The sequence below is a fragment of the Pleuronectes platessa genome, unplaced genomic scaffold, assembly GCF_947347685.1.
Source record: "Pleuronectes platessa unplaced genomic scaffold, fPlePla1.1 scaffold_241, whole genome shotgun sequence".
NCBI classification, from domain to species: Eukaryota; Metazoa; Chordata; class Actinopteri; order Pleuronectiformes; family Pleuronectidae; genus Pleuronectes; species Pleuronectes platessa.
Window position 1 is genome coordinate 16289 of NW_026519034.1, and position 13712 is coordinate 30000.

General features: G+C 39.9%; 1 long non-coding RNA gene across 1 annotated transcript; it reads left to right on the plus strand.

The window, feature by feature from the left end:
• The first annotated feature begins 4088 nt into the window (after positions 1 to 4088).
• On the plus strand, positions 4089 to 6828 carry LOC128436375 (uncharacterized). The gene is made up of 5 exons (XR_008338045.1): positions 4089 to 4206; positions 4615 to 4797; positions 5418 to 5504; positions 6169 to 6316; positions 6553 to 6828. It is a non-coding gene; the product is annotated as an uncharacterized LOC128436375 (long non-coding RNA).
• Positions 6829 to 13712: the final 6884 nt, after the last annotated feature.

Consider the following 13712-nt stretch of genomic DNA (forward strand, 5'->3'; position numbering starts at 1 on the left):
ACAATAGTCTTTGTTTTTTTTGATGATCGGTGAATGCTAAATGAGGGGCTTTTCCGTAGGTGGCGCTATTGAGCGGTTTTGACACACCCGTTCCCAAATACTTCAGAATACGTAAACTTGCGCACATTTCTAATTTACTGTACACTTTAGAAACTTTTTGAGCACGTTAAAGCCCTCAAAAAGCCAATTCACTGAGCGAAGAAAAATAATAATAATAATAATCTTTTCAATTTCAATAGGTCCTCTCACCGATTTCGGTGCTCGGGCCCTAATAATAATAATCATTTCAATTTCAATAGGTCCTCTCACCGATTTCGGTGCTCGGGCCCTAATAATCTTTTCAATTTCAATAGGTCCTCTCACCGATTTCGGTGCTCGGGCCCTAATAATAATAATCATTTCAATTTCAATAGGTCCTCTCACCGATTTCGGTGCTCGGGCCCTAATAATAATAAGAATAATAATAATCATTTCAATTTCAATAGGTCCTCTCACCGATTTCGGTGCTCGGGCCCTAATAATAATCCTTTCAATTTCAATAGGTCCTCTCACCGATTTCGGTGCTCGGGCCCTAATAATAATAAAAATCCTTACAGATTCAATAGGGCCTCTCACCATCGGTGTCTCCTCATTGCATGCGTTTGCGCTCTGCGGCAAGGATGATCGCTCCACTTCCTGTAGCCAGCCGCTGATGCTGAACTAGAGGTAAGTAACCTTCAAACTATACAACATAACCTATTGCTTTATCTATCATCATATGCTTACATGCCTCAAGTTTTTTGTAATATGTAATTGTTATAAAAGTTACCGTTTATTTTTCACGTCTAATGAACAGATTGAAGCAAGTTAACTCCACAGTCTTGTTTTGGTTGTGACTTTATTTATTTTTTAATAAGTTAATATCAATACGCTACACGTGTACGTTGCATGTCATAGTAACTATGTTTCACCAATATTCTGATACAGGCTGGTATATCCACCATTACTATTTTCACATCGTTAATTTAGTCTGTCATGGAGTTGTAGAGTGAATTAGACAGTATAGATAAGATTATAATGTCCACACATCAGTGTTGTAAACACTTATCCAATTAATTATATAATTATGTTTTCACACTGAGGGAAGTGGAGAGACTTGATATGGACTGTTATCAACAGCTCTGTGGGAGATCATCACCTTGAATATTACAGATGAGGTAGACATTTTATATATTTGTACAATGTTGTATTTCTTTCTCTACTTTTATCAAAATCGACTTACAATGTGCGCATTTAACCATGAGGATACAAACCCAGACCCTAGTACATCGGTTCTATCTGTAATCTGTGGTGCTTCATACACAACACAAAACATTCTTTAACAGTGCGTTTCTTCTCTTCATAGATGAATTGTAGCTTCTGATGTCCTCAGCAGCAACATGGTGGAGATCTGCAGCTTCATGCTGTTCAACACGAGGATGACTGCATCATCATCATAATCTACACAACAATTCATGCATTCCCCCCTTAACTAAAGATGGCCTCCAACTGTTTAGTGTTGGAAGCCACTGCTAAGTGTCATAGAAGGAGTTCATTTCTATGTTCATTGTGGTTGGTTAAAAAAATAAACACTTATTAGAACAATGTGTAGCTTCTGCTTTCTGATTTGATACACTTTAGATAAGAACGTAGTGTTTTATATTTCTGCTTTGCCCTAAGAGACAGAATATGGTTATCACAGCTGTGTCCTTCAGGCTCGTCCGTCCCTAATAAAATGATATAAAACATAAAAATAATCAGATCATAATCATTTCATCTTAGGAAATAGGTAGTGTACATCATTTTCAAATTCTCTATGAACACCGTCTGTTCTAGTAAAGTTACAAGGCTATAATTTATTTATATTTAACAAAATAATTCAGGGAAGTCTGCCTGAGATTAACGATGTAAACACTAGTAGACACGGTTATTTTTCACTGTAACACGTGACATGACATCAACACCGTGACTCTGAATAAAGAGCCTTAGGATACGTAGTGCTCCTTTGCAAAGCTGCTCTTACAATGTGTAGCAAGTGCTAAATCTCCATTAGTATAATAGTAAATGAAAATCACCCTTCACATAATTGAACATATATTTTCCATGTGAACCCCTTTAACACAGTTCAATTCAGGAGCAAATTATAACTTATACAGTATTTATTAGAGCTAGTATTAGTAAACAGATCAAACAAATAGCAATACAACACATCACACGTGCACCAGCATGCAGTCTCACTGTCGCTATGGAATTGTTCTTAGAGTGTGTGCCGCGCACTCTACTCTGCACAGTCAGTCCACAGTGTCTCTTTTGCTTATCATCACAGTCAGTCAGTCAGTCAGAAGTGTCCGTTTCACTTACGTAGCAGTTGAGAGATGCTTAGTTGGAGCTAGCAGGAGCTAGCTCATAGCCAGTGCTGAAGTTGAGAACACAGGAAGAGACACGAGGGGAGAGGGGAAAAGAGCGTGGAGAGCGTCCCACACTCTAACCTGCTGAGCGAACAACGTCCACAGTGACTCCGACGCCGTCCTCTCATCCAGACTCGCCAACCGTCCTCCGGTTCCCCCGTGACCCACAGCTCCGCAGCTTGTCACGTTGTAACTTTTGTCACAGTGTCATGATGCATTCACTTGCAGCTGTGTTCAATTGAGTTTCGTTTTTCATGTCGAGATGATGAACTCTGCGGCCAAGCCATTAATCATCCGCATGATGAAAAGTCACAGCAATCTTATGCCTACATTATCAATATCTTGAGACCCATTTGACACAGTCATTATCCCTGACTTAACATGAATCTGATGCAGAGGGGATGGCATACGACCCATTTCAATACCCATCTCCTCTCCTGCGCGGCGCACGTCTCCTCTCAACCCAGTCTCATCAGAAAACGTTCAATGGCAACGTTGGTCCACTTGGAACGACGTTACCATCTCACAATCTGGCCTCTCAGATTGTGAGATGGTAACATTTAGTCCTCCCATTGTTTTGCATTGGCGTGTTCACACGTCACGTGACTCTCAAGCTCCCGTCTGCGGAGAGGAAAACATGGCGGAGATTCCTTGTTTTTTCAGATAAAAATATAATTTTGTAACTTAGTTTGGGCATAAAAATACATTCTGACACCATTTCTAGCGAGAAATGTGCTCTTTGCTTCCACAGTCTTCAGCCAGTTCGTGCTTATGATAAATATTTTAATAGTTATCACGCATGTTGCTTTATCACCCGCAGATCCAGGGCCTCTGTGGCCGCACCATGGATTGCGGTTTGTGGATCGTACACCGGGGGTCGCGGTGGTGGATCCATTGTGGCGGATTCTGGGCTGATCGTGGTGCTGGTGGCGGACCCTGTGTCGCGTTGGCATTGGGCACGGCGGTGGACCAGGACCGTGGTGGTGGCTTGTGATGGGTCCTGGTGGGCGGCGGTGGACGGTGACTGAGGACTGGAGTGGCGTCTGGTCTGGATGGTGGATCGTGGTCTGGATGGTTGCTGACCATGGACTGTGCTTGCAGCGGGACTGCTTGGCATGTCATGTTGGGGTTGTCCTTCGGGATGTCTACCCTCATCAAATGCTGCTAGAGACTTTAATCTTTAATCTTGAAGACTTTAATCTTGATGATGTTTTCCTGCACGTGGCATCTATTGCACTTCTGTCCGTCCTGGGAGAGGGATCCCTCTCATGTGGCTCTCTCTGAGGTTTCTACATATTTTTACCCTGTTAAAAGGGTTTTTAGTAGTTTTTCCTTACTCTTGCTGAGGGTTAAGGACAGAGGATGCCACACCCTGTTAAAGCCCTATGAGATGAATTGTAATTTGTGAATATGGGCTATACAAATAAAATTTGATTGATTGATTGATGTTTTTATCGTTGCTATGATGGTTGCCATGCCACCACGGCACAGCGTGGTGTTTAAATCACAGTCCCTGCGTGGTGTCCTTCAGTGATCGTGAATGTTATTCATGTTATATAATAGTAATATTTGAGGCTAGATTACATCTCTAATGAGAAGGATCCTGCGAGTCTGTTCATACCGAGGCCGGCCCGAGTGCGCGACCGGACCGAGTGCGCGAGCGGACATGACGTGTGGCTGTCGTAAAAACCCTATTTGTAAACAACCAGTCCTTTAACTCAGCGCTACGTCATAAACACGGCGCGCTTGGAAGACCACGATGTCATCTTCCTTCTGTCAGGTAAGTAGTTTATTGTTTTTAAAGATCGTTACGATCTAGGTTTACAGTCCGAGTGCGGAGAGAGTCCGTCAATCCACACTATGGACGCTGTTCATCAGCTAATACGCCATTGTTAGCCACATGCTCCAGCCCACGGTAGCCTGTGCTACCTGGGAGGTGAATACATGGTTGTTGAAACCAGTTCAAGATGCTTAGCTCATCATTGAGGGACGCTACAATATGAATATAAACATGAATTTGATTTATGAATGCTTTAGATTAATAAGGAGTGTATTTCTCTACTATTACTCCACAATATCAGGTCAATTTGGTTTAATGTATAGTATGCACTATGACAATAATGTTTCCATGTTATGGAGTTGCGATTCATTTTATAAAACAATTGCTATGTTCTGTTTTTTAATCAAGGAGGATCCAAGTGAAGCTACAGGAGTTTCATTAACGTCAATAACTTGGACCGAACAGTTTGTTTTGCTTGATGAAGAGCAGGAAGGGCAGCCTGGAGAGAAAGAGAAGCCGGGTTGAGCCCACTACCATCATCCATGTACCACAAGGAAGATGAGGGAGAGAAATGATCCTACCATTAAAGAGGTACTTTTAAGTTACATACCAGAAACACCATTTTATATAATGTGCTAAATGTACATTTTTATTACATCCCCAAAGTACGCTTGCTGAAATACAAGTTAATATCACACTGAAAGAATTTTGATCAATCATGCTTCCCTGCTGTGATTGTTTAACTGGGAAAACAACTTTTTCCACAGGAAGGCAAGTAAATTTAAGGAATACATGTGCAAAGTTTTCCTCTGTTATGTATAATGATGACCCCCATCAAACATAATGTTAGCAATATTTACACCTTTTAATTTATACTGATTATTTCTGTCTACATGTGTGAATTTGCCTTCATTAGTTTCAGAAAAGAGCGATGATGTATCGGTCAGTGGGCGGCAGCACGAGACTCCGCAAACTAGTCTGTAAGCAAAGCAGACGAAGGCATCGAGGTTGCGGCCTGCCATCATTGTTATTTTTGCTTAAGGGACTGAATATGTTTCATGCAGGAATATTAGCATTTCCCTTATATCTACCAAAACTGCTTGTTTCACAGACTGCAGTTTTGTTTTGATCCGATGTGGTGTGCAAATACAACCGTATCTGCAATGGGTTGTGGGGCATTAACATTTGTAACTCTAATTTTGTTTTGACAGACTGTGAAAAGAACGTTGAGAACATCACCACTCTACAGGAAGACACAGTCCAGTAATGGGTGTCAGAATTTCAGTAGTGAACGACAGGTACTGTGGAAAAATGTGTGTCATTGTTGTACAATGTCCTTTGACTCTGTTTACACAAGGTTAACACAAAAAGGTTTGATTGTAAACTGATATCGGTACGAATTCATGTTATTCTCCTCTTTACAAGAAACAAACAATCAAAATTACCTGCAGAAAGCCCTTGATGGACGCTTCAGCTGCATCGTCAGACTGGTGAGACAGCAAGATGCCAACTTTAATGCCAATTTATTTGTGTAACATTCTGTGACCAAATGTATAGATAACTTTTTGTAGATTGCAAAAAAGATAACCCATTTATTAAAAAAAAACTACACTAGAATTACCGCACTGCGTTGTATGACTCCGCTAACCAGCGCAGTGTCCGTCTACATATTTCTACATATTTTCTCTCGTATAAATGACACTGTGTCTCTTGACAACTGAAACCATAAGATGAGGTCAGTGTGGCCTTGACCTTTTGACTTTAACACAAATACACAGTTAGACAATCCGAAAACATACAGTTATGCCATTTGGTTTCACATTCTAGATGGCATAAGCAGAGACATCAACTCAGGAAAAATATTTCTGTAGAAAAGAAAGCCCTGTACGTGTGTACGTATGTATACATACACACGTACAAACACACTATTGAGACGTTTTGTTTTTTATCATATATTCTCAGGAAGGACTGATGCATTTACTGAGACGGGACGTGAGGGCCTACTCTGCGTGCTCAGAGTTCAAGCCCAGCAGGCTGCAGCGGTCCTGACATATTCCGGAACAGCAGCACAGTCTTTGGATGACTCCTCTGAAGATGAAAACATGGCGAGGTACTTCTCCACTGATGAAGAACTGTGAGGGCTGTGATTAGCTACACTCTCTTGCTACAAGGCTACTCTTGCTACTCCCTGGCAGCCTTAGGAAGGCATTAGCTTGCTGTTGGGTAGCTGTTAGCTTCAGCATTTTTAGTTTTTAGCGGCCTGTCTGACGTTTATGTTTAAAACAAAAAAATCAGAGGGAACCATCTTCATAATTTAACACTATGGTTTGTTTGTGTGTCCTTCAGTTCTTCTCAAGAGAAGCAGTACAGGTGTGCCTCAGCTCCACGGTCCCTCCTGCAACCTCCGCTCCTGATGCTAACCTCATGTCTCCATCACACCAAGCAGCAGACCTGGAGTGACAGAACTTTCTCCAGAGCTGCCCCCTCCCTCTGAAACCCCCCTCTCCAAAACACTATTTGTGGCGTTTTTAAAGTCTTATTTGCATGAGAATTGTTGATCATAACATTTCCAGCAGATGCCTTAATGTAATGTTTGTGCACAATAAATGACATTGATCATAACATATTGGTATTTCCTTGCACTTCTACACCATGATATTGTCAGATAAGATACTGATTACATTAAAGCAGTGAATGCTCTGCTTTAAGCAACATAAACACACAATGATTCAATGGATCTGAAGTAGAATGGGCACATTACATTCTGTAGAGAATGCCTCAGTAATTGAAGTCAGAAAATAACTTTATTTATCTGAGGTTCCAGTCATTTATAGTCACAGGAAAGCACACAGGTCTGGTTGTCTAGGGACACCCATATCATATTGTTTAAGATGTGTAACATCAAGTTTGTGTATCAGTGCAAAATACATACCGTCATTAGTCAAGAGTTCACGCTCTTGTTTACAGTAAATTTAGGCGACCCAGATGTTTCACAATGCAATCTGATAAGGTCTTATGAAAAACATTCTTAAAATTAAAGAAATGAACACAGAGGATAGCAATAGATGTTTGACTCAAATCAGTAGCTGGTAATCAGCAGCCTGACTTATTCAAACACATTAATAGTACAATGAATGAGGCAGGGGTTATCTATCAGAAATCAACTATATCGTCACATTAGGTTTCTCTTGAGCTCATTGAAATGACCTTCACATTCAACTCACTGTCACCTGTGTGACACCTGAGGTCTCGAGAGGGACCCTGGAACAGAGTCAAAACACAGAGCACGGTGGTGGTGCGTTCAAGGATGTTTATTGATCGTAGGAGAGAACAGAATTGCGGGTCCGCTGATGGCTCCGTGAGGTCTTCAGCGTGGTGGTAGACAAGATCGCTGAGAGCTCCGTGAGATCTTCAGGGTGGTGGTAGACAAGACCGCTGAGAGCTCCGTGAGATCTTCAGGGTGGTGGTAGACGAGACCGCTGAGAGCTCCGTGAGATCTTCAGGGTGGTGGTAGTCAGGACGGCTGAGAGCTCCGTGAGATCTTCAGGGTTAAGGAAGACACGAGGGTCCAAGGGTTAATTCCTGACGCACAGAGGGAAAGACACGGGGGTTAGAATACAGGGTTCTAATCCAGAGATAGTTAATTGAGCCGAGAACGAATAACTACCACTGTAGTAACGAGGACGAACTGGCGATGACTCGCAGCACAGCCAGGGCAGATAAAGCCCGGAGTTGATTGGTGCAGGTGCGCCTGGAGAGCCGGGTCATCACCGGGATGTACAGCACCTGTGGAAAAGGAGAAACGAGAGGGGAGGGGCACTGGAGGCACAGAGGAACTGTGACACCTGCCAGCCCATATAAAGTCAGAGATAGCTTTATTTATATCTTTAATGTTGTTTCTCTTCAAAGATATGAAGAGCATAGATAGAGGGTACATAATTTTGGGCAGAATTGTCATATTAATAAGATTGATTCTGCTAAGAAAGGATATAGGAAGCTTCTTCCAGCTCAGCATCTTGTCTTTAATGTGTTTTACCATGGGGTTAACATTTTTAGCATAAAGTTGACAAATTTTTGGTGTTATTTTAACCCCCAGATATGTGAATCCGTCTGGTGCCCAGCGAAAAGGTTTTACAAAGTCAGGTTAAGCACAGTTTTTTTATTAATTTGATTTAAATATTTTTTTTTGTAAAAATGTTTTAATATTATTTTTATTTATGTGCGCAGCAGGATGTGCGCCGCAGGATGTAAGCGCCACAAAATTTGCGCCACACAGGATGTGCAAGCACAGTTTTTTTATTAATTTGATTTAAATATTTTTTTTTGTAAAAATGTTTTAATATTATTTTTACTTATGTGCGCAGCAGGATGTGCGCCGCAGGATGTTCGCCCCACAGAATTTGCGCCCCACAGAATGTGCAAGCACAGTTTTTTTTATTAATTTGATTTAAAAAAAAAAAATTGTAATTTTTGTTTAATATTATTTTTATTTATGTGCGCAGCAGGATGTTTGCTGCAGGATGTGCGCCCCACATAATTTGCGCCCCACAGGATGTGCAAGTACAGTTTTTTTATTAATTTGATTTAAATATTTTTTTTTGCAAAAATGTTTTAATATAATTGTTATTTAAGTGCGCAGCAGGATGTGCGCTGCAGGATGTGCGCCCCACATAATTTGTGCCCCACAGGATGTGCAAGCACAGTTTTTTTATTAATTTGATTAAAAAAAAAAAATTGTAATTTGTTTTTAATATTATTTTTATTTATGTGCACAGCAGGATGTGCGCTGCAGGATGTGCGCCCCACATAATTTGTGCCCCACAGGATGTGCAAGCACAGTTTTTTTATTAATTTGATTAAAAAAAAAAATTGTAATTTGTTTTTAATATTATTTTTATTTATGTGCACAGCAGGATGTGCGCTGCAGGATGTACGCCCCACATAATTTGTGCCCCACAGGATGTGCAAGCACAGTTTTTTTATTAATTTGATTTAAATATTTTTTTTGTAAAAATGTTTTAATATTATTTTTATTTATGTGCAGAGCAGGATGTGCGCCGCAGGATGTGCGTTCCACAGAATTTTCGCCCCACAGAATGTGCAAGCACAGTTTTTTTATTAATTGGATTTAAATATTTTTTTTTGTAAAAATGTTTTAATATTATTTGTATTTATGTGCGCAGCAGGATGTGCGCTGCTTTCTGTGCGCCCCACAGAATTTGCGCCCCACAGGATGTGCAAGCACAGTTTTTTTATTAAGTTGATTTAAATATTTTTTTTTGTAAAAATGTTTTAATATTATTTTTATTTATGTGCGCATCAGGATGTGCGCTGCAGGATGTGCGCCCCACATAATTTGCGCCCCACAGGATGTGCAAGCACAGTTTTTTTATTAATTTGATATAAAAAAAACAAATTGTAAAAATGTTTTAATATAATTTTTATTTATGTGCGCAGCAGGATGTGCGCTGCAGGATTTGCGCCCCACAGGATGTGCAAGCACAGTTTTTTTATTAATTTGATTTAAATATTTTTGTTTGTAAAAATGTTTTAATATTATTTGTATTTATGTGCGCAGCAGGATGTGCGCTGCATTCTGTGCGCCCCACAGAATTTGCGCCCCACAGGATGTGCAAGCACAGTTTTTTTATTAAGTTGATTTAAATATTTTTTTTTGTAAAAATGTTTTAATATTATTTTTATTTATGTGCGCATCAGGATGCGCGCTGCAGGATGTGCGCCCCACATAATTTGTGCCCCACAGGATGTGCAAGCACAGTTTTTTTATTAATTTGATTTAAATATTTTTTTTGTAAAAATGTTTTAATATTATTTGTATTTATGTGCAGAGCAGGATGTGCGCCGCAGGATGTGCGTTCCACAGAATTTTCGCCCCACAGAATGTGCAAGCACAGTTTTTTTATTAATTGGATTTAAATATTTTTTTTTGTAAAAATGTTTTAATATTATTTGTATTTATGTGCGCAGCAGGATGTGCGCTGCTTTCTGTGCGCCCCACAGAATTTGCGCCCCACAGGATGTGCAAGCACAGTTTTTTTATTAAGTTGATTTAAATATTTTTTTTTGTAAAAATGTTTTAATATTATTTTTATTTATGTGCGCATCAGGATGTGCGCTGCAGGATGTGCGCCCCACATAATTTGCGCCCCACAGGATGTGCAAGCACAGTTTTTTTATTAATTTGATATAAAAAAAAATTGTAAAAATGTTTTAATATAATTTTTATTTGTGTGTGCAGCAGGATGTGCGCTGCAGGATTTGCGCCCCACAGAATTTGCGCCCCACAGGATGAGCAAGCACAGTTTTTTTATTAATTTGAATTGAATATATTTTTTTTTGTAAAATTGTTTTAATATTATTTTTATTTATGTGCGCAGCAGGATGTGCGCCCCACAGGATGTGCAAGCACAGTTTTTTTTTTTTTTTTTTTTTGTTGTTTTTGAACATTCTTTTTATTGAACATTTTCAGAAATTATAACAGTCCAGCACAGTACATACAGAATATATGAAATATGTAGCAAATCCAAAATACATCTACAGCAATGATCTCAAAAGTCCTAATTAGGTCTTACATTTCAGGCAGTTGCAGTCTGAGCTCCCAGGTACCTCACCACTTTATCAAACTTAACTGTAAAAGGTCATTCTGACCGTTGATACGAAATCTTAGTCTTTCCAGAGAAATATAATCTAACATCAGAGACTTCCATAGATGTATTGAAGGAGGTTCATCTCCTACCCATTTGGTCATAACAGCCGTCCGGCCCAACATAAGCAGAACATGTACAGTGTTCTTATGTGGTCTTAGTGATTCAGGAATATAACCCAATAAACATAATATTGGATTAGGCTGTATTTTCTGTTTAATTATCTCACCAACCCCATCGCATACAGTTTGCCAAAACCGTTGAATCTTTTCACATTCCCAGAGGCAGTGAAATCTTGTCCCTAAAATAGTTTTACATTTTAGGCAGTTTGGAGAGGCCCCTGCTGTGTATTTACTATACATATAAGGAGATATATAGACTTTTTGTAGGATATTATATTGCATTTCTCTGAATCTGTTACATATGGATATTTTCGATGGTAAAAGTAAGATTTCCTCCCATATTTCACTGTCTATCGTTGTTTTCATCTGGGTCTCCCATAGTTTCCGTAGGGATGATAGTCTGTCTGTTTTCAGATATTGCAATTTGGAGTAAAATTTGGAGACAAAATGACCCTGTTTAAGACTATCTAAGAGAGTCTTTTCTAGTGAGTTAAAGTCACCTGGAAGACTGAGAATATCCATTTTAGTATACACATAGTGTCTGACCTGAAGGTATTTGTAAAATTCTTTTGTTTGTAATTTATATGTAGCCTGTAATGATTCGAATGTTTTAAATTTTCCCCTATCCCAAAGGTCATAAATATGGTAAATTCTTGCTTCATACCAGTTCTGAAAGTTAGGTCCAGTGCCTCCCCTGGTTAATTCAGGGTTATCAGTCAGTGTTGTTAAACAACTCAATTTATGTTTAGTCCCGAATAATTTCCGTAAAGAATTCCAAGTACTACGCACATTATTAATTAGATAATTGTCTTTCGCCATAATTGGTAATTCACTCCTGCGTTTGTCAAGTAAGTTGACAGGAGAGTACGGTTTGGAGAAGGTTGCTTCAATATCAAACCATGGCGGCTTCGGTTTAGCAGCCGACCATATTGAAATAATTCTGGCTTGCATTGAAGTTGTATAGTATGTAATGTTGGGGAGGCCCCATCCCCCTTGTTCTTTTGGCAATTGTAAAATATCTAATTTAATTTTAGGCTTCCTGCCAGCCCATATAAAGTCAGAGATAGCTTTATTTATATCTTTAATGTTGTTTCTCTTCAAAGATATGAAGAGCATAGATAGAGGGTACATAATTTTGGGCAGAATTGTCATCTTAATAAGACTGATTCTGCTAAGAAAGGATATAGGAAGCTTCTTCCAGCTCAGCATCTTGTCTTTAATGTGTTTTACCATGGGGTTAACATTTTTAGAATAAAGTTGACAAATTTTTGGTGTTATTTTAACCCCCAGATATGTGAATCCGTCTGGTGCCCAGCGAAAAGGTTTTACAAAATCAGGTTAAGCACAGTTTTTTTATTAATTTGATTTAAATATTTTTTTTTGTAAAAATGTTTTAATATTATTTTTATTTATGTGCGCAGCAGGATGTGCGCCGCAGGATGTAAGCGCCACAAAATTTGCGCCACACAGGATGTGCAAGCACAGTTTTTTTATTAATTTGATTTAAATATTTATTTTTGTAAAAATGTTTTAATATTATTTTTATTTATGTGCGCAGCAGGATGTGCGCCCCACAGAATTTGCGCCCCACAGAATGTGCAAGCACAGTTTTTTTATTAATTTGATTTAAATATTTTTTTTTGTAAAAATGTTTTAATATTATTTGTATTTATGTGCGCAGCAGGATGTGCGCTGCTTTCTGTGCGCCCCACAGATTTTGCGCCCCACAGGATGTGCAAGCACAGATTTTTTATTAATTTGATTTAAATATTTTTTTTTGTAAAAATGTTTTAATATTATTTTTATTTATGTGCGCAGCAGGATGTGCGCCGCAGGATGTGCGCCGCAGGATGTGCGCCCCACATAATTTGCGCCCCACAGGATGTGCAAGCACAGTTTTTTTATTAATTTGATTTAGATATTTTTTTTTGTAAAAATGTTTTAACCCTCCTGATGTTTTTGGGTCCAATTGACCCAGGTTTGGTGAGCTAGACCCCAGGAGGGATGAATTACACACCAGGAGGGATGAATTAGACCCCAAGTGGGCTGAAGTAGACCCCAGTTGGGGTCTAGTAGTCCCCCAAGTGGGGTGAAGTAGTCCCCAGTTGGGGTCTAGTAGACCCCCAAGTTGGGGTCTAATAGACCCCAGCTGGGGTTGATTAGACCCCAGCTGGGGTTGATTAGACCCCATGGAAAAGATAAAGCTGCTCCCAAATTCCCGCGTCAAACACCAACCATGTCATTCAATCCGTACGTCATGCTCGAACGATTGAAACAGATATTTCCCTCGGATACCTCCTTTCAGCCTGAAGAGGAGGCACGAGCAAAAGACCGAGAAGCAGATGGAGAACCAGATGAAGTACCAGACGGGGAAAAAGACAGAGACGACCTGGAGGACGATGACGAAGACAAAGACAGTGACTACCACCCAGTGTCATCCTCGGACGAAGAAATTGAGACCTTCAACTCAAAAAACGGGGAAATAATCTGGTCTTCGACGGCGTACGACCGAGCGGTAAGCTGCTGCTCCTCCACTGTTGATACGGCTGTGAGCGGGCTCTCTCCGGGCCCAACGATGCAAGCAAAGTATGGCGCCGTTGACATAGCCTCGACGTTCAGCCTGTTCATCACGCCAATGGTAGAGGACATCATCCTGGAGAATACGAACCGGGAGGGTCGTCGAAAATACGGTGATAAATGGAGAGAGATGTATGAGGTC